Raw genomic sequence first — 21241 nt, forward strand, 5'->3', positions numbered from 1 at the left:
AGGAAAGGGAGAGAGAGCAAAAGGTCAGATGCAAATGTCTTAACTTGTCTTATGGGGTGGGAAGTCCCAGAAGGGTCTAAAGAACCCACTGTTAACATTCTGAGAAACCTGAGAACACTGGGGTTCTATGTCAGAGGAGACTGAAGGACGCTCAGAGAAGTCCCACATTGGGCAATGGCCCTGCTTTTGATGCCTTGAGGGAGTGGGGGAGCAGCTTCATTCAAGTGGAGTTAGTGGTCCCAGTGGACCAGTCTACATGCCACACGAAGGGCTCCAGGAAGACCCGCAAGTACCAGTAGGGGATGAGCGAGTGCTAAGAAAATTGGTACACCAGAGGAGCCCTGGACATCAAGAAGAGGAGACGACAGAGCATAGGACCTTGTGACTAAAGGCTGTAGCAGTGACCCTCAACTGTAGCAGTGACATCCAAAATTCCAGCCAGGACCCACTACTCCTCAGCATCATGTGTAAAAATGGCCCAGATACCCTGCAGGATGAGGGCCACCTTGTGGAAGGCAATGGAAACCCAGAGGCCCTCTCTCTGTACCGAGGTGCCCAAGAAGGGAGATACAGCCCTGAAATAGAAAGTGAATTTGAGTCCACTATTTACCCACAATTAACAGTTTTAAACTGGAAGAGACTGAGTTAAATATAATAAAGAATTTTAAGTGTCTTCCTCAGCATGGGCAAGAAGCGGGGCTGTCTTGAGCAGGAAGGGCTCAGTTCATGGATGTAAGGTTAGGTTACTTTTTTCTGCATCTGAGTTGTAGTGGGTGAACTTCCATCCTGCTTCATCAATGTGTGTGATACACACATGCGTGCGCACATGTGCACACACACACACACAGGCTTTTGAATTCCTTCTCTGACAAAAATCATCATGTCAAAAATTGTGCTCCAACATAGCAGACAACAGAAGATCCTAGGGAAGGTTGGCTTTCAAATGAAAAGGCTGAGGACTCATTTACTTTAGAACATGAGAGACAACAGAGAGTAATGGTCAAGACCATGGAGCCTGATGTGTCATCTGCAAACCTTGGTTCCACCACTCACTAGCTGTGACCTTGGGCATCATTTATATCTCAGTGTCTCAGTTTTCTCATCAGTAAAATAGAAATAATAGTCACACCCACTTCATAGGCTTGTTACAAATACTGAGGTCATTTCTGGAAAGTACTTGGAACAGCGCCTTGCATGAGTGGTACCACTTGTGTTTAACAAACAAACTTTGGTTTCACAACCTCAAACTCCTGAGAGGCTTCTGATTGAAGGGAGGGTCACATGTGAGGTGGTGATTTAGAATAAAAACTGTAAGCTTGTTGTCCAGACTTCTGAATCTGAGCAGGTCCTTTGGCCATAGCTCTTCTTTCCCTCTAAATCTGCCTATACAGTGAATATAAGATCATTTTGTCTGTTTCATTTTATTGAGGTCACATTGGTTTATAACATTATGTAAATTTCAGGTGTACATAAGATTGTTTTGTCTATTTCTGACACTAATGGATGGTAAAAATTTATGAGGGAATATCTGTGAAGTGCCTTGAATTCCTTGAAGGAAAAATGAATCATAAATAAAAGGTAATATAATTTTTGAGGCACTTTTTCACAATCTTTAACATTCAACTCTTTCATCATTGTTGTCTTTCTTCTAGTGTTCTCCATTTATTTGCCAACTGAAAAAAAAAGAGAAAGAATAGCAATCAAAATTACAGTATGTTTCAAGAAATGTTTGGCATTTAACTCTCATAAAATTTAGAGCTGAGTGGCCTACAGTATGCTTTTGATATATCTGCTGGTGGATTTAAAAAAAAATATTTCATCACAATGGTAGCATTTAACACATAGGAGGAATTTCTCTTAGACCTGAATCCAGAAAATTAATCTAACACCTATCTAAAACTAGAGACGGGTTCTTTCTTCCATGTCCTTTTCTCTATTTTTAAAAACCCACTACTTGTTCATTTGCCTTCCCCAGATGTTAGCTGGGCAATCGAACTCTTTTTTTAAAGCCTAGCTAGAAGTCACAGATACACAATAGTGTTGATAACACCAAAGGTGTGACTTACATCAAAATCTCACAGAATTCAGAATTTTAAGGATCTGTTGTTGCCACTTCTTCTCCCGTTATTAAAGGCATAGAAATCACAAGGCGTGTACCTGTGAGAATTTCGTGAACTGACAAACATCCAAAATGCAGAACGAATAGGGATGACATTTAGGCTTTACGGCAGAGCTAAATTCAGGTTTTTTGAAGGCTGGTCAGCTGTTCGATGCATATGTTGTCTGTATCGAGTGCTATGATCATTTTATTGTATGTTTCTTGAAGCGGCAGGAAACTTGAGGTTTGGGATATTTTTAGAAGGGGTAGTTTCTATGATCCTTCTACACGCACGAACGAATCACACTCAGCTGGGTCTGCACCCACGATCTAAAGCAGTGTTTTTCAAACTGGGTCGTGACCCTTTCACAGGCCCCCGAAATCACCTTATGAATCAAAACCATCTTTATAAAAAGTAGAATAGAAGATAATAGAATACATGACATCATAGAAGTGCATTTTATGTTGAAAGAGGAAGCTTTGTTTCAGTTTGTGTGCAAGTGTGGGTTGGGCTATGATACAAAATGTGTCTTTTAGGGTGAGTAAATAAAACATGTTTGAAAGCCACTGATCTAATATTCCTGTATGCAGATTTCCCAGCCAATATAAACTGTTAATAAGTTTCAATAAGTTTCATAGAACTTGAAATTATCCACAACCTTAAACTAGTTATTTTGTCTTTGGATATCTATCTTAAGGAAATAATCCAAAATTCAAACAAAGATTTTTACATAAAAATGTTCACTGCACTGTTAGGCATTGTACTGGAAACTCCAAAGAGCTTAAATGCTCAATAACATAGCAACATTAAGTCAATTTTAGAATATGAAAATTGGTTGAATATAGTGTCATCATTAAAAGCAATATTTTCAAAGGATTTATAGCAATGTGGGAAATGCTTATGATATAATATTAAATAAAAAAGGATTCAGAATTGCTTATACTCTATAATCTGAACAATTGCAAAAACTTAGAAGAAAAATGCTGAAATAGTGGTTTTCTGAGTGGTTAAGTTGTGGATGATTTTCATTCTTTTTCAAGTTTTCTACAGTGCACATATGATATATCTATTGTCTAGGGCAAAAAATGTTTCCTAAAACAAAAGTTCTGAGCCAGCCTTGATGGCCTAGCTGTTAAAGTTCTGCATGCTCCACTTCAGTGGCCTGGGTTCGGTTCCTGGGCACGGAACCACACCACTCCACTTGTTTGTAAGTAGCCATGTTGTGGCAGCAGCTCATATAGAAGAACCAGAAGAATTCACAACTATACACAATTACAGACTGTGGCTTTGTTGCAGAAAAAGAAAGGAAAAAGGAGGAAGATTGGCAACAAATGTTAGCTTAGGGCAAATCTAAAACAAAGTTTCTTCCTCCAAAGAACAATCAGCCAGGTAATAATGTCAAGCTCATCATCATTTGCTTTTGTAAGGATGCCACCTTGGTTGACCTCCCCTGTTGGGCCAGAGAGAGTAATGCTTCCCTTCTTTTAAATGCATTTTCATAGTGTCATGACTTTCAAGGATCCATTGCACATTCTTCCTGGGTGATTAACACAAAAGCAACAGCACCAGGGTCAGAGTTTCAGGTCTGCCAAACAGCATGCCCATAGGTACTTTTCCTTTTCTCAAGCATCTTAGTTTCTGATCCCTGCTGTAACAAAGTACCTCTAACCTAGTGGCTGAAAACAACACAAACTTATTACTTCACAGTTCTGGAGGTCAGGAATCCAAGACGGTTCTCACCACTAAAATCAAGGTGTCATCAGACCTGAGATCCTTCTGCAGATGCTAGGGGAGAATCGATTTCCTTATCTTTTTCAGCTTTTAGAAGCCACCTGCATTCACGGCCCCTTCCTCCATCTTCAAAGCCAGCAGCATAGCATCTTCAGCTCTCTCTCCACTTCCGTATTCATATCACCTTCTCTGACTCTGACCCTCTTGCTTCCGAACACTTACTAAGGAGCATTGTGATTACATTGGGCCCACCCTGACTATCCAGGGTTATTCTTTATCTTGATATCTTTAACATAATGACATCTATAAAGTCCCTTTTGGCATGTAAGGTAACATATTCACAGATTCTGGGGATTAGGACATGGACATCTTTACAGGGACCATGATTCTTTCTACCGCAACCAGGTTTGACAGATGAGCTTGAGACTAGGCGGGTTCATCTCTCTTGCATTACAGATAGAGTGGTTTGAAAATTGCACCGTGCCCAGTTAACCGTCTCAAATGTATACAGACCCTTGATTTTCCACTAGGGGGCAACATCCATTAGTAACAGGATCTGTCACTCAGTTGTTGGCACTGGCCAAAGGTTAACCAAAGAAGAGATGATCTCTAGCCTTACTGCTACTATGCAAGTCTACAGGATCACAAAAATGTAGACAAGGTGCAAAGGCATCCATAAATACACACACACACACACATACACACACATGTAAATAGATGCTAGAGGACCTGCTGCTGCCATCAGGATTCCTTTCTATCATTATCTCTTAGGCTATATGGCTACACAGAAGGCAAATGAGCCAGAGAAGGGAGATTATGGGCTCAAAAAACTCAGAGGTTATTCTAACTTGCTTTTGTTTTTATTTTAGAACTTTTAAAGTTTTTCAAGTAATACCACATTGTAAAAAAAATCAGAAAATACAGATAAGCAATAATAAAAATATTGTTTTCATGTCACTTTTGGTTCTTCAAAGCTGAACACAAAACAACCAAGTGTCAGTGTTTTATTTTTTAAAGACCTGCTTACTGAGTTGTGGATTTGGAAAGTTAAAATTCATTTAGACAACTAAATTAAACTTCAAAGCAATAAGAACATTTGATTATTAGCTTAACTATCTGCACACCTACTGTTTTTAGTTTGTTTGTTTTAAATTCAATAGTGTGCTATTTTAAAAAAAATTAATTTCACTGAAATTAATTTAGAGTCGCAGGTTTCTCCAGGTTTGGGCAGACCCTCTATCCCGGAGATTTTCTTTTAATAGCCTCCAGGTGTGTTTTCCTTCAAAGCTGATAGGTGAAATAAACTGCCAGAATTCACAAGCTAATTAATCTTTTCCCTTAATTCCTCATTGTTAACAATAAAGTAAAGAAATTGGATTCTTTCCTGTCTGTCTCTTCATTTCCTTTGTGCTGTTTCTTCTCAAGATAGTATCCTGCCTGAAATATTCCACAGTCCTCCCCATTGCCTAATTTCTGCCCATCCCCTCAAAGCTCAGCTCCAACACTGCCTCTTCCATAGAGACTTATGGAACCACAGAGGCCAAAGGTTATTTCTTCCCTCTCTGAGTTTCTCTGGAACTGACCAGCTACCCCAAGTCTGACACTTAATCACCAATGTGTTTACCAAGCGTTACTATGTAGCCTGGCGTTATCTTCCCCATCCCTTACAGCTAAGGGGATGTCATCGCAGAAAGGTTAGGCGACTGTCCCAGAGTCTCCCAGGACACTCAGCATCAGCGTGGGCCCTCCAGCCAAGTCTCCTGATCCTTTCCCAGTGCTTGAGTCACCACCCCATGCTGCCTCTTGTGCCCATTCTATAGCTAAACACAGACCTTTACATTAGATAACGGGATTAAACTTTCAGATATTTGTATCTTTCTACCCCAGATGTTACCCAACCTGAAGTGAGTTCGCTCACCTGTTGCGCAGCAAGCCAATCTCTGACACTGGGGGTGGTGGAAGAAAGTAGGAATTTTATTTTATTTTATTTTGCACAGTGCTGAGCAAGGAGAGAGGGCAACTAATGCTGAAATCCCAAACTCCCTGAAAAGCTAAAAGGAAGGGTTTTTATTTGGGGTTTTAGGTAGGGGAGGCGGAGCACATGGCCTTGCTGGTTGGAGCTTTCCCACCAGCCTGTCTTTGGCCTTGAGACACTTGCAGACAGGAGGGAGCTCATGACCTTGCTGGTCAGCAGCTTTCCCACCACCCCGTATCTCTTTGTGGGAGGAGATAGTCCAGGTGCTTGTCCTTGACGGTGTCTGTCTCCATGGAGGATAGTGGATTCTGGAGCCAGGAAGCCAGAGAGTAAGCAGGGAATGAGTGTTTTGGTTTTAACCCCATATATGCTGGGTTTAATGTGGGGAAACTGATATCAGGGTCGGTATCACAGATACATTATAAACTGCTTAAAGGTGGAGATCGTATTTCCTCATGCCAAATACAGTAAACGTATATTGAGTTCCTACTTTTTGCCAGGTACTGTGCCAAGGGGGTGAGGGGAGGCTCCCCAAAAGGAAAGCTTGAGCTGAGACTGAGCTTAAGCATCCCAGTTAAAGAGAAAAGCATGTGCAAAGGCCCTCAGAAGGAAGGGAGCAGGGTGTTCACAGGGAGCTGTTGGTCAGAATGTAAAATCAGTAGCATTTTGACAGGCAACTTGGCAGTTGCTATAAAATGTTAAATGTGCACACTCTTCAACCCAGCAAATCTCTTTTAGGTTTCTCTCATAGAAAACCTGCTTGCACGTGGGCACAAAGTAGCATTAACCTGATGTTGAGGACAGCAGTGTTTGTTATAACAAAACTCTGGAAAGAGCCTAAGTGCCCAAGAAGAAGGGAATGGTAGAAGAAACTGTAGAACATCCATCTCACAAAACACCAGACAGCAATTCAACGGAATGAAGCAGACAGAGATATGGTAGCTTAGAAATACCTGGAAGACTTAGTGGCTAAGGAGAAAAGGAAGATAATTGGCGACTCTGTTCCAGAAGGTATCCCAGATTCCATCTCCCCTCTGGTTTGGGCCCTGAGTGGAGGCATTTGCAAACAAGGGCTAATCCTTCCTGGCATGAGGATGCTGCTTTCAGAAAAGTAAAGTGGAAGGCTCTTTCATGAGCAAAACTTTCATTGCTTTCATAACTAATCCAACTGAGGACATGGTCCACTGAGGTATACGTTAGGGACGCTTGACATTGTATTTATTTTCTATTAATAAATCTGGGCTTCTCTCAAGGCACCAAGGTAGCTTGATTAAAGTTCTTTTTCACATGATCCCCAAGTCAAGTGGTAGCTTTCTTGCCTGTAATTCAAAGTCTAATGCAGCTCCTTGTCAAATGGTTGCTGGGAGATAGCAGAAGAGCCAACTCCCCATATCCTCCACCATGGCAACACACCGTTATTTCCTAATCCGTCTTCTTTCAGTAGAGGCTAGATTTCTGAGAGCAGTGTGCTACCCTTGCTTATTCAGTTAATCTCACAGAGAGAGAAGAACCCTCCTAACCTTCCTTCTGCACAAAGAGACTTCCTCATGCGGCAGCAGCCTACCACTGATTTTTCCTTTGTGATCTTGCACTGTAGCTGCCATCATTCTCTCTTATCCCCTCCAATGAGGCTCCAGGGAGACACTTCTGGAAGCAGAAATAAACTGTGAACCCTTAAAAGTACAATAGCTCACTTCAATGGCGACTTCTCAAATAGGAAGCAAGGTCTTTGTAATATTTTTCTAACGTAAGAGCAGAAAGTGTGTTGAACATGGGTTGATGGAAGTGGGGCCCAATAAGTGCCTCAGTTTCTCCATCTGTAAAATGGGGACAGAGTCCCTTGTAGGTTACTGTCAGGATTACATAAGTGAGTATATGTAAAGCTCTTAGAACAGCCCCTGGCAGATAGTTGGTGCTCCATAAATGCTAGCTGTTATCTGTAAGTCAGATTGACTCCCATTTATTTTTTTATCTGGAATTTTAATCAAATTTACAGAAAAAAGAACTAAAGATAAATTGTTGGTCAGGACTGTTTCATTTGTAAGTGACTACTCAAGTTGGCCTATGTTAAAAAGGCATCATACTGGCTCCAAGTGGAGTTGTCTTCAGGCAGAGCTGGCTCTGAGGGCTTAAAGAAAGTCATCTCTCGCCATTACTTGCATCTGTTTTTCCCTCTTGGCTTTACCTTCAGACAGGCAGTTTTGCAACTCCAGACCAACTTCCCTACATCTGGCCATCCCAGTGGAAAGAGGGTTTCTCTTTCCCAAAATGTCCCACAAGGATTTCAGGATGGGTGTCACTGGACTAACTGACATCATCTGCCCATCTCTGAGCCCATAGCGTGGCTAGGGGGATGGGACACACAAATTGGCCAGAAGTGGAGCTGGTCGCAGGAAGGGAGTGGATGGAGGGGATCTGGGGACACGAGGTCAGCACAACACAAACCACATCAACTGCGGGTGGGGCAGGGGCATCTCCAAAGGGAAGCCAGAGCACTCTTACTAGAAAAAGGGGAAAGGATGCTGGGCAGGCCAAAACAACAGACATGGAATGCAACATCACTTCTCATTTATGTTGATGGATAGAGGAACATGTTACATAATTTAAATCTGGATTCTGGGAACTACTCCTTCCCCTTGTCTCTCCAGGCCTAGGAAAGGTGGCTGCACCCCACTGTTTGTAGCCCTATGGTACTGCAGTATCCCAGGAGCTTCCCTACCCTCTACCCACAACCTTGCAAATAGTCCTTTAATTAAAGTCTCTCAAATTGTCTAATTTGAATGTGCCATCAGTTTCTGCTAGGACCCTTGATTGATGCAGAAGACAAAATGTGTTCATTTACACAGCCTATGGGTGAGCACTCTCTAAATATTGTTATGCACACAATTGCATTATGCACCCGATATTCTGCATACGATGTCATTATTACAAGCATATACACTATTCCCAGCTCCTTTTAACTCACTAGCATGAGAATTCATCATTTCTATTCCTCTAGAGACAGAGATACCAATGCCAATAGAAACCTAAAATCTAAAACAGAAGAGAAGCGAGTCATGCTTTTTCCTTGGAACAAAGCTATTGAAGGCCTGAGGACAGTGAGCCATCCCCTTCCAGTCCCTGCAGGTGAGTCCAAAGTCAAATGGGGATGCAGTGGCAACCAGGTCACCCACAGCGCAGGGACTTAGCCTGCTCAGAGGGCAAGAGAGTGAGATCCTTGCTTCAAGCAGAGACAATTCACGAACAGGCTCCAGCAGGATGCCCCAGAGACCAAACCACCCCCAGCAACTAGGACTTTTACAATGTGCCAAAACAGGTGGCAAGCAGAATGAATGAAAGAGTCATCCGGGAGCTCCAAGCTTTCACCAGGAAGCAGAATTTCAGCGTACCAAGGGAATCAAGTTTCAGTTGCAAGTGATACATATCAACTTAAATTGGCTTAACACAAAAAAAGAAGTGTATTGACTCATATCACAAAAAAGTCCAGGGATAGATCTTGTTTCAAATGCAGCTGGATTCAGGTGCTCGGAGGACGTCACTAGGAATCAATCACTCTCTCTCTCTCTCTCTCTCCCTCCCTCCCTCTCTCTCTCTCTCTTTCGGTTTTGCTCTTAGCGTCTCTTTCTTAGCTCTGCTTTCCTCAGGGTTAGTTTCCCTCTCAGTCAGTCTCTTCCCAAGCGGTGGTAAAATGACCATGAATCCCTCCACTTTTATATCCTACCAAACAGTTACCATTCTTCTCCATAGGAACAGTGCAAGACCTGAGACTGAGTCTGATTGGTCAGATCTGGGTCACATGTTCATATCTCTAGCCAATCATCTTGGCCACTGTTCAGGCTGGAACGAGCGGGTGGGGTTATCCACACTGAAACCAAATGAATTGCGAGTGGGAAGAGGGGAGTGGATGTTGTTAGGTAGAGGAAGAAATCCTAGGAAGGAAAATACCGCAAATGTCCATCACACCGTGGCTGCAGTGGCACCCGGCTGCAGCTAAGTGACCCAAATCTGTGATCTACAGACAGATAAGGGATCTGCGTCTTTGAGGCGCCTGCGGTTATAAGGTAGTAGAAAGAAGAGAGACTGGGCATCCCAGCTTGGCCACTGTGTGACCCTGGACTCTCAAGTCACTTTCCCTGTCTGGCTTCAGTGTTCTCAGCAGCAAGCGATGGTGTGGGACCAAATCTCTGAGAGTCCTCCTGGATCTAAAAAGTTGATGCCTGTGTGCATTCAACAAATATTTTTCAATCTCCAGATCTCAGAGGAGAACAAGGCAAAATCCACTACCAAAGTAGAAGTCAGAAACATAAATTCTTTTTCACTTTGTTCTCCAGCCGCCGCGGTAGATCAGCATCCTCAGGCAACCACCAAATCACCCCCTCCTGAGGTCGCATCAAGGCAGTTTATGGGGAGACATTAATGAAACCAGCACCTATTTCTCTGTCACATACTGATCTTAGCAAAGCAGCCAGAGACATTTTCAACAAACGATTTGATTTGGGGTTGGTAAAACTGGATGTGAAAACAAACTCATGCAGGAAAGTGAAGGAGACCTAACAGAATACAAAGAGGGTGATGTGGCCTGACTTTCGCAGGAAGTCAGGAACACGGATTACGTTTTGGTAATAGAAATGAAAGACCAGATTTTTTGGTGGTTTGAAACCAACATTTGATAGTAACTTCTCAACAAATACAGGAAGGAAAAGTGATCAAATGTAGACGGCTTGCAAACAGGAGTGTATAAACCTTGACATGATGTTGACCCTGATTTTGCCAGGTCTGCCATCTTTGGATCACTGCCTTCGGCTTTGAGGGCTGGGCTGGTGAGTTGGCCAGGTGACCACTGACAGTGCCAAATCAAAGCTGAGAAGGGGTAAGTTTGTAGTGGACCGCTGCACACCAACATCAATGATGGGCAGAATTTGGAGTTTCAGTCTATCAAAAGTATGTAAGGACCTTGATACCCAGTTGGACCCATCAGGCACCAACTGAATTGCATTTGCTACTGCAGCTAAATATCCACTGATCTCACTGCTTCCTTTTCTGTAAGTCAACGACTGTACTTTAATTGAACAGACCCCACTCAGACTCTGAGGCCTGGATTGAAATTCTTGCTGGCTGATCTGGAGTTGGAAGCTGGGCATGAACAGCAGAAAATTTGGCCTTATTATATTTCCAATTTGGTTTTTCCCAAGAGGGTGATAAAATCAAGGGATGATCAGAAGAAGAATATTTAGATAATTACTTGCCTGCTGGCTTCTGGTTAAATTGATTATCTGCTCAGTTACCAGCACAGTCAAGTGCATATTATTTAAATGTATTTATATAGATTCTGCCCACCAATAATGAAATAGACCTTTATTACAACCACTGTTCTCTGCTCTAACTCTGCTCTGACTTTCTGAGTAAAGGTTATATTACCTATCTTGCATTCTATCAGTGGTTCTCAAACTTTTTGGTCCCAGGACCTCTTTACACACTTAAAAATTGTTAAGCACCCCAAAGAGCTCTTGTTTATGTGAGTCAGATCCATGAATATTTACCATGTTAGAAATTAAAACTGAGAATTTTAAAAATATTTATTAGTTCACATAAAAATAACAATTCCATTTTATGTTAACATTTTATGAAAAATAACCATATTTTCCAAAACTGAAAAAAAGAGAGAGAGAGAAAGAGAGATGTGGCAGTGTCTTTTAATTTTTCAAATCTCTTTAATATGTGGCATAGTAGAACACTGCTGGATTCTTACGTCTGCTTGTGCACTCGGTTTGTTGTAGTATGTAGTTTGAGTTGAAGGATATGAAGATTACCTGGGCTCACACAGATACACAGTTGGAAAAGAGAAGACTATTATAATAGTCTTTTTAGATAATTTTGGATATTCTTCTCTGGTTTTACACTAAAATGTAGCAGGTGGTAGTTTCTTAAAAGTTAGTTGCAACATGGAATCTGAAACCAAGTTGATGAATTTTTTGTACTCTGTTACATTAAAATTCATTGGTCTATTTTGCGTTTGGAATGACTTTGTAACATCACGCATTCTAGTACCTGGACAATATTGGTTTTCTGAATTATGCAGACCTCCCAGTGTTGACACATTTCATTATACAATATTTTAAAAGTCATATTCATTAATATCACTACCAATATCATCAAAAAAGTCTTTAAGGATTGAGAAGCTGTTAAATTCACAGATGTGGATGCAAATTTTCCAAAATTCTAATTTTGGGACACTTGAAAGTTAGAATTTTATCATTGGCAAAAAATATTGTTGGTCGTTTTCTTTAAAGTAACAGATTCATTTTGTTAATTTTCGAGAAACTCTCTGTCAGATATCCAAGTCTTAATGGCCATAGTTTGTTGGCCAGTCATTCTTTTAAGTAAAAATGGCATTTCATGAAAAAAGTGGCTAGTTTAGCTCATAACTCAGAATGCACAGAAGTTCTTTATGCAGACATGCCATTTTGCCACACAGAGTATTAAAAAGATACATAATCAAGAGTTGAGATTTAATAAAATTAATAATTTCTACTGCTTCATCAAGGACATTCTTAAGTTGAACTGGCTTTTTTCTTTTTTAACTGCAAGTGCGTAATGGTGAAAATACAATCACAGCTGATGTGGCTCCATGTCATTTCCTTGGTTCCTGCTGAGGCATCAGTTTTACCCATCATTGCTTTGGCACTATCAATGCAAATGTCAACACAGTGAAAAAGGCAAATAACGTTTTGGTATGATTATTTAAATAGTTTTGATGTGCACGGTTGTGTGATTTTTCTCCAGTTTTTGTCAATTGCTGGGTAGGCAAGTAATTGCGGCTCTGCCAGGCAGGTACAAGAGAGACAGAGATGACCAAGGGAGTCAAGGGTGTTTTAAAGGGAAGGTGTATAGTATGTACTTGGAATCTAAATTGAGAAAAAGGAGCTGAGAACCAAGAGGGAAATGGATAGTGAGAAAGTGGTAGGGTCAATGGAAGGATGTGGGTGATGGTCGAAGTGGGACGGTTGCCATTGAGAGATCAGAATTACTATAGCTATTGATGATTTCAAGCCTCAGTTTTGACCCTATAACCAATTTTAACCCTATTATCAGTAAGAGGGACTGATAATAATAAGAACAGTAGCTGGCATTTATTGAGGCACTATGCTAAGCACTTTACAAGTATTATATCATTTAATGTTTATGTCAATTCTATGAGAGAGGTACTACCATTATCCACAGTTTAGTGGACAAAACACGGGAGGCTTAGGGACATTAAATACTTTACTCAAAATCATTTTGTATTGGAACTGGGTTCAAACTCAGGTCTGCAGACCCCAGAGCCCATCTTTTTCATCACTGCTTGAGGGTTTCCTATCCCCAACAAAGGTAAGGCGTTTGGAAGACAGGCTTGGTCAGTCTTTGCCTTTATAAAGAAAGAAGGTTTGTATTTATGAGGTGATGACAAATAAGATAACAGATGAGACGTGGGCATATGTGGCATTTTTCCTAGAGGTGCTATCACCTCCAATTTCTCCTGTAACAGTTGCCTCCATTCAATGCGTAGAAAACTGAATTCTTCCCTTTTTGTGTATTCTTAGCTTTATTCCACTCTGTTCTTTGGTCCGTGGACACATGACTCAGTGGACATGAGCCTGGAAAAAGTGGGACAGACTATTTGCATGTTAATTTGAAATTGAAAAGTTGCAAATCTTTTTTTTTTCTTTTAGATATGGGCAGATGCATTTTCTTCATTGAGAGATAAAACATGTGTTTTGAATAAAAACATTGTATTATGGATTTGCAAAATTTGACAAAATACTGGCTCAAGAGTTCACAGTTTTCTTTCCCACTGTTCTTTGTCTAATGAGATAAGCTTTCTTTCCAACTGGGATACAGATCCCTTTTTTAAAAAAATAATCACTTTTTTTGCATAAGGCTTTATATTTTTTCTAAGAATTTAATTCATTCTTTCAAACATTAAAATTTAAATATAAATATAAAATATATAAAATATAAAACAATTATATAAAAGTCTACTCTGTGATCAAATGGTATCAGGCATAAACAGAGACTAAAGAGCTGAACCAAACACGGCACCTCTAGTCTTATATTCTAGTTGGGGAGACAGACAAGGAACCAGCAAACTCTATAACTTTCCACAGGTAATTTCTCTATCTTGGGTCTCCCAACATCCTGTGCAGTAGGTAGTTGTGGTAGGCAGAATAACGGGTCCCCAAAGAAGTCTATCCTAACCCCCAACCCTGTGACTGTGTTACCTTACATGGCAAAAGGAACTTTACAGATGGGATTAAGTTAAGGATCTTGAGGTGGGGAGATTATCCTGGATTATCTGGCCCAATGTAATCACAAAGCTCCATATACGGGGGAATAAAAGAGAGTCAGGAGAAGATGTGACAATGGAAGCAGAAGTTGTGTTGTTTAAAGCAACTAAGTTACTGGTAATTTATTACAGCAGCACCAGGAAACTAATACAGTCGGGCATTATTATTGGTCCTATTTAACAGGAAAAAATGAATGAAAAGTCCACATGACTTAAACCTCAGACATTCTGGAGGGAATGCAAAATGGTATAACCCCCATGGAGGACACTTTGGCATTATCTGTCAAAATTACCAATTTCATTCACTCCACTTACCCCAATCCTACAGGTACACCTACTTGCATGAAATGGCACATGTTCAAGTTCATTCACAGCAGCATTGTTCATTAGAGCAAAATATTAGAAACAATCCAATTGTTTCTGTCTAGAGGAGTAATGAAAGAAACTTCATGGTGGAATAGTATGCAGCCATGAAAAAGAATGAGGAAGCTCTCAACATACTGATAGGGACAGCTCTCCAAGATATATTGTTAAGTGAAAAGAGCAAAGTCCAGAAAAGTATGTATAGTGTGCTACCTTTTGTGTATGAAAAGGGAGAAAGTAAGAATATATATTCATATTTGCTTATATATGAATAAAGAAATATTGGAAGGATACACCAAAAACTAATGAAAGTGGTTACCTATGGAAGACAAGGCTGTGTGGAATTAGGTGGATAGGGAGAGGGATGGAAGAAAGACTTTTCAATATACATCTTTTCATATCTGATTTTTTAACTATGTGAATGTGCTACTCTATTTCTTTCTAATTAATTTAAAAATGAGTTTAAGTAACTTAATGATGTAAGGTTGCACAGCCAATTTTAACAGTAGAAATAAAACTACAAACAGCAGTAGTGGGATCAGCTACTCTTTATTGAGCACATATTATGTGCCAGGCACCTTCAGGTTTTTTTTTTATTAAATCCTTACAATACCCATGCAAGGCAAAGATCCTTAACCCATTTATAGATGAAGAAACTGAAGCTCAGAGAGGTTGAGATTTGCTTGAGTTCACTCAGCTTGTAAACAGAAGAGCTGACCTCCTAGCCTGTGTCTCTCTGACTCTAAAGCTGTGCACTTCGCCATCAAGTTATAGTGCCTAGAAAGCGGGTCTTTAACTTCTAGCATTAGTGCTCTTAATATCGCAGCACAGCATATTACACACAATACAGTTGATGGACTAAAGTGAGAGCCAAGCTGGCTAAGTCAGATATAAGCATTTATCCTTTTTTTTGTCCAGGCTCTTTTATGAGGCTTTGGAGAAGCTGATTTGGGGACAACCAAGTGTTTTTTAAATCTGTAAAATTAGATAGTCAAAGCAGTCACATTAGTGTTCACACCATGGAATGAAATTGACAGGTTCTTCCTTATCATCTCAGGACAAGATCTGGGTCCAGCCTCTTGAGTTCTCCACCTGCACCCTAGGCCAGATTCTAACATTTACAGGCTCTGGGGAAAGGATATAAATGGAGACCTATGTACCACATTTATGACCATAGGTTATAAGCCAAGCTAATAAACTGTCAAAATATATTCTATCCACCTATCTTAACAAATACAGCTTGAAACCATGGGGAAGGCCATGCTTGAAGTTAAACTTCTTGGGCTCCTAGAAGTTCTGTACCCAAACCCGATATTTCAGAGAGCTCTGGTGCCTGGCCCATAAACTGTGCCCCTTCTCTTTCCACCCCTAGATCCCCTCCACACCACAATGGGTCTCAAATTCCCAGTCTACAGGTCCAAGTTGCATTTACACACCCCCAAACAGCCACCCTTTGGGCCTGGGGTGTGTGTTTGGCGTCATATTCTGCCCTTGGGAGGATGAACCCGGAAACAAGGCCCTAGAGGCAGACTCAGAGCCCTTGGGAATTCCAGGGATGAATGAGATGATGATGATAATGAGAGGCAGGGCTCCAGGTGGGCATAGCCCTTGGTCTCCAGGACTCCTTACCCTGCAGGGAGGGCTGAGGCCAGAGGAGAGGCAGACCCAAAATGCGCTAAAGCACCGGGCCCAGAGAAGGAGACCTCTTTCTTGAACCCAAAAGAAATACTGGTAGCCTGTCTCAAGAAGCAGTCACAAAAATGATCCTGGGAGATGGACGAAACTCGGGGCTCAAGCCCAATCACTTAGTGAACAGGAGAGAGTAGTAGAGAAATAATCACGTGGTTCATGATAAACCCATGTGTTATACAGGCAAATGGGGGGAAAACAACCAGAGTAGACCCCAAATTGTAGCGCCTGTGGGGACGTTTTGAAGATGTCTAAGCTCAATGTTAAAGGATGAACAGTTGAGCAGTGATGAAAATTAACCAGTGTCCTTTCTGTTGTTAACATTGTCAAAATATTTAAGTCCCGCACACACATTTTTCACTTAAGAAATCATTTACTCTGGTGTGAAAGTCCTTGTCAAGTTGTTTGGCCTCTGTTTATTACAAGGAACTGAGTGCCCCTCAGGTATATAAAGTCCTGGGGGTGTGTTGTGAGGTTGTGATGCCTCAGATTAGTAACCTCGGTGTATCCCCAGACTTCCCCTCTCCCACCACCACAGAGGAGTCTGGCGGGGCCTGCTCAGGCTGGTCCCCACCCTTGCCTTGCTAAATCAGACCTTTGGAATCTTGAAATGTAGGATTGAGAGAAAAGGAAAAGGAGGAGAAAAACTAGAAATCCAAAGGCTGGGACTAGGGAAGAACTGGGGGCTTGGGGCTTTATGTGGAAAAAAATGTATTTAAAGAAATTTTAAGACGTTCTATTTTGGTCTATGTGTCCCCTTCATGATGTTTGAAAACTACAAGTTGGAGACTTGAGTTATTTTGAAATTACGTGTAATTGCTGGGACACGCTCTGTTGGTGGTGACTTGGTAATGTGATGAGACCCCATGGGTAAAGGTTTTATGAGCTTACAGGTGTATGTGGGAATAAGGATTTGGGAATCTCAGGGACATGGCACATCCATATTAACACATCCATGGTGACCAGAACATAATGCAACAGCCTTAGATGTGGTTCAGGGTGAAAAGCAGCTTCAACAACCATCATCAACCATTACTGACCATTGCGTGACTCTCTTTCTCTCTCCCTCTGCCTCTGATTACTCCTCCTACCGACACCCAACCAGGATTTTCTTCAATTCATGGCACCGATGGTCTCATGTCCTCTGCAAGCTGTTCTCTTTCTGTGTGTCTTTTTTAGTTTCAGCCTCTGTGTGGTCATCAGAGCAGTCTGCAAATCTTTTGTCTCTCTCTCTCTCCTTCTAAGCAAATGATAACATTGTATTTACCTGTTCCACTAGAAATTATGTATGGTCATATCGCTTTCTTTGGCCAGTGAAATTGAGCAGAAGTGACACAGGTCACTTCCAATGGGGACAGTTTAAGAGCCTGGGTGTGCCTCACCATGCTCTCCCCATCCCTTCTGCTCTGGTGGCCAGAATGTCCCAGACAGTGGCCGCTCCATCAATGTGGGTCTCGCAGTGAGGAAGCTGACATGGTGGAGCTGAGTGCCCAGCCAACCCACGACGAACATGTGGCCCCAACAAGAAATAAACCCTTGTTTCCTTCAACCACTCAGATCTGGAGCTTGTTTGTCACTGCAGCGTAAGCTAACCCAATAACTCTCCAAGTGTGGCCCCTGAATCAAAAGCAGCAACATTATGTAGAAATTTGTCAGAAATGCAAATTCATGGGTTCTAGCCCAGACCTAGTGAATCAGAAACTCTAGGAGCAAGGCCCAGTAATCTGTGTTTTAATAAGCCCTGCAAATTATTCTAGCACTCATTAAAGTTTGAGAGCCGCTGACCTAACCTATCTGGACTGATTCTGCTTCCATGAACAATCATCTGACGCTCTGTATCCAGAAATAAAATGCACAGAGAGAGAATCTGTCTGGTCTAATTTAATCAATGCCACCATACTGGGCAGAACTCTTGCGCCATGCCACCTCATTGTCCAGACTATAAACTGACTGTCTTGGGCCATGTGCCTCCCTCAGGTTCAGTCAGCCTTGGCCCCAGTGGACAAAGTTTGGAAGAGGGCAGGGAGGGTCGCTGATACAGAGCACGCTACACATGCCTGCATAACCATCTAGACTTGCCCGCCTCGCATGGGCCGAGGGCTTGGTAGTTCAGAAGGCGCTGTGGATGCAGCAGGCTCCATGAATGTTCTCCTCATTAAGTTCTAGCAAATATAAGATAATATACAGAATATAAGGTAACAAAATAAAAGACTTTAAAGGGTTGCAATGGGTTCTTCTGATCGGTCTCATCATTCCCCAACCTTCTCTTTCCTGTTTTAGTTTGCCTTCTGCCAACCTCATCTTACAGAGGAGGCCTCTTAAGGTTTAGCCCAGTGTTTCTGAATCTTGGTGCACATTAGAATCACATGAGAAACTTTTTTAAAAATACAGACCCGTTAATTCTGAATCTGGTTTGGGGTGGGCAGGGGGGCTGTCAGATTTAGCAAGTAAAAATACAGGACACACAGTTAAATTAGAATTTCAGATAAATAAGGAATTTTTTTAGTATAAGAATGTCCCATGCAATATTTGAGACATACTTATACTAAAAAATATTATTAATTGTTTATAACTTCAAATTTAATTGGGCCTCCCTGGATGGGGGGGCAGGGGCAGGGAGGAGGGAGACGGATCAGTATTTTCAAAGTTCCCCAAGTGTTACCATTTGGAGTTTAAGATTGAGAATCTCTGGTTTTTCCCAACCCATCCTCCACCCCACAGGATAAAAGTTATTATTTTCTATCATCAGAGTTCCGAGTAAGTCTAGAGTGGAATTCATTCTTTTTTCAACATCCTTCAGGTGATGGATTTCACATTCATGTATTTCTGCTTCTCCCTTCCACAGCTCTGCAAAAGTGTGCGATGATTGACAACCCCAGCACCGTTATGAGTGAACAGCACATAATCTCCCATTATGTAAATGCCTACCACCTCATTTCCGAATTAGGCATCAATGATGGCAATGGTGAGAGAAGACGCTTAGTCAGAGAGGAGAGCTGATCTCTAATTCAAAGTCATAGTGGAAAAAAAAGATGAATAAAATCCAAGCGTACCACTAGCTTTTAGGGTGACACTCAGCAATCTAATTTAGAGTCAGCCGATCATTTTTCCTGAGCTCCAGTGGGCGTAATTCTTTCTACAAGTGTAGAATCTTATTAGTTACTCTGATCTTGCAAAAGCTCATGGAATCAGAGAAGCTCCTGGACTGACTCTTAATTCTTGGTTCTTTTAGTTGATTTAAAAAATAGTTCAGGGGGCAACTGGAGTAGAATGTATATGGCTGTGGGTTTATTGACTCTATCATTGAAGCAAACAGGCAGCTATATTGTGCCTAGGTTATCAGAGCGAGATGAGAACATTGGATTAACCTATGGTAAAACTGCTTAGAGAAGACAAACCATTGTGTCTCATGGTTAAAGATGACATTAGTTATGGTGACTTTTGAGAACATTGACAATGTGACACATCGTACATTCTTTTTTTTTGAGGAAGATTAGCCCTGAGCTAACATCTGCTGCCAATCCTCCTCTTTTTGCTGAGGAAGACTGGCCCTGAGCTAATATCCATGCCCATCTTCCTCTACATTATATGTTGGCCGCCTACGACAGCATGGCTTGATGAGCGGTGCCATGTCCACATCCGGCATCTGAACTGGTGAACCCCGGGCCTCTGAAGCGGAACATGTGAACTGAACAACTGTGCCACTGGGCTGGCCCCCATACATTCTTTTTAAATATATTTTTATAAACCTTTCTGATGATCAGAGTAAGATAACTTCATTATAAAATATTTTGAAAATACAGAGATAAAAAGTCATTCAGAATCTCACCACTCCAGTAGAACCATAGTGTATGTTTGCCTGCATTTTCTTCTAGACTAAAAAAATTCCTTTGTGTGTTTTCAAGTGGTAGTCCATTAAACATTCTTTTTTTTTCCTTTTTTGCTGAGGAAGATTCTCCCTGAGCTAACATCTGTGCCAATCTTCCTCTATTTTGTATGTGGGTCACCACCACAGCATGGATGCCAACAAATGGTGTAGGTCCACACCCGGGAACCAAACCTGGGCTGCTAAAGCAGAGCGCACTGAACTTAACCACTAGGCCATGGGGCCGGCCCCCCATTAAACCATCTTAAAGTCCAACTACACTGTGGCCCTGATGCTGCTCTTCAACACATACCAAGCAACTCAAATGCCATTTTAAATCTGTTCCTTTCTTTTTAAATCTCTAACCCTGTTTCAGTAGATGACCTCACTTCTCACCTCAGAAAGACCTTACATATTAGCAGCTCTTGATGGTTGAACCTTCAGTTCAACACATCATGGCCCCCTTGTCTCATTTCATCTTTCCCTTCACCCTCAAAAGGTGAGAGGATCCTTCCTCTCCAAAGCTAACCTTCTTCTAGTCCTCAGGTCTCCATCACCTGCCGTCTCCCTGAGCTAACCCTCCTCCTATACTCTGGTCTCCACTGCTCCATGCCTCTTCAGGTGGCTCAACCCATTGATGATATGGCCTGTACATGGTGGTGGGATTATCAGTCCCAACCTCCCCCCAAAAAACATCCCTACCCTTGCAATAACACCTGGAATTCTTAGATGAGCTTCCCAAAATTTCAAGTGTGTCATTGTGTAAATGTATACAAAATGTAATTTTCTCTACTTTTCTGTAATACCTCTCAATTGTTAATACAAATCCTTATTCCATCAGATGGCAGAAACTTAATCTCAGTTATTGTGGGGTCTCTTTTACCCACACATTTTCCTTGAGGTTTTGTCTAAATTCTGGCAGGCCTCTGTGACAACAATAATATGAAAAACAATGACTAACCCTTACATACCACTTCCTCTATGCTAGGCATTGTTTTATATGCCTTCCATATCTTAACTCATTTGATCCTTGCAATGGTCCAAGGTAGGTTCTATTATTCTCCTATTTTATGGGGAGAGGAGTACATAGAGAATTAAGTAATTTGATCAAGGAAACAAAGTTTGTAAGTCTATGCTATAGTCTGCACTCTAAACTGTTACTCCAGACCTGCTTTACTCTCTTTTGTAGCCCAAGG

At 41.4% G+C, this 21241-nt stretch overlaps 1 long non-coding RNA gene across 1 annotated transcript in view; it reads right to left on the reverse strand.

Moving 5' to 3' along the window:
* Nucleotides 1-1536: 1536 nt before the first annotated feature.
* The window catches only part of LOC123285284 (uncharacterized), a 112405-nt gene continuing 92700 nt past the window's right edge, over nt 1537-21241 (reverse strand). Inside the window, exon 3 of the long non-coding RNA XR_006526977.2 lies at nt 1537-1673. This is a non-coding gene — a long non-coding RNA (uncharacterized lncRNA). The remainder of the gene's footprint in view (nt 1674-21241) is intronic.

This window comes from Equus asinus, chromosome 4 (genome assembly GCF_041296235.1).
Source record: "Equus asinus isolate D_3611 breed Donkey chromosome 4, EquAss-T2T_v2, whole genome shotgun sequence".
NCBI lineage: Eukaryota > Metazoa > Chordata > Mammalia > Perissodactyla > Equidae > Equus > Equus asinus.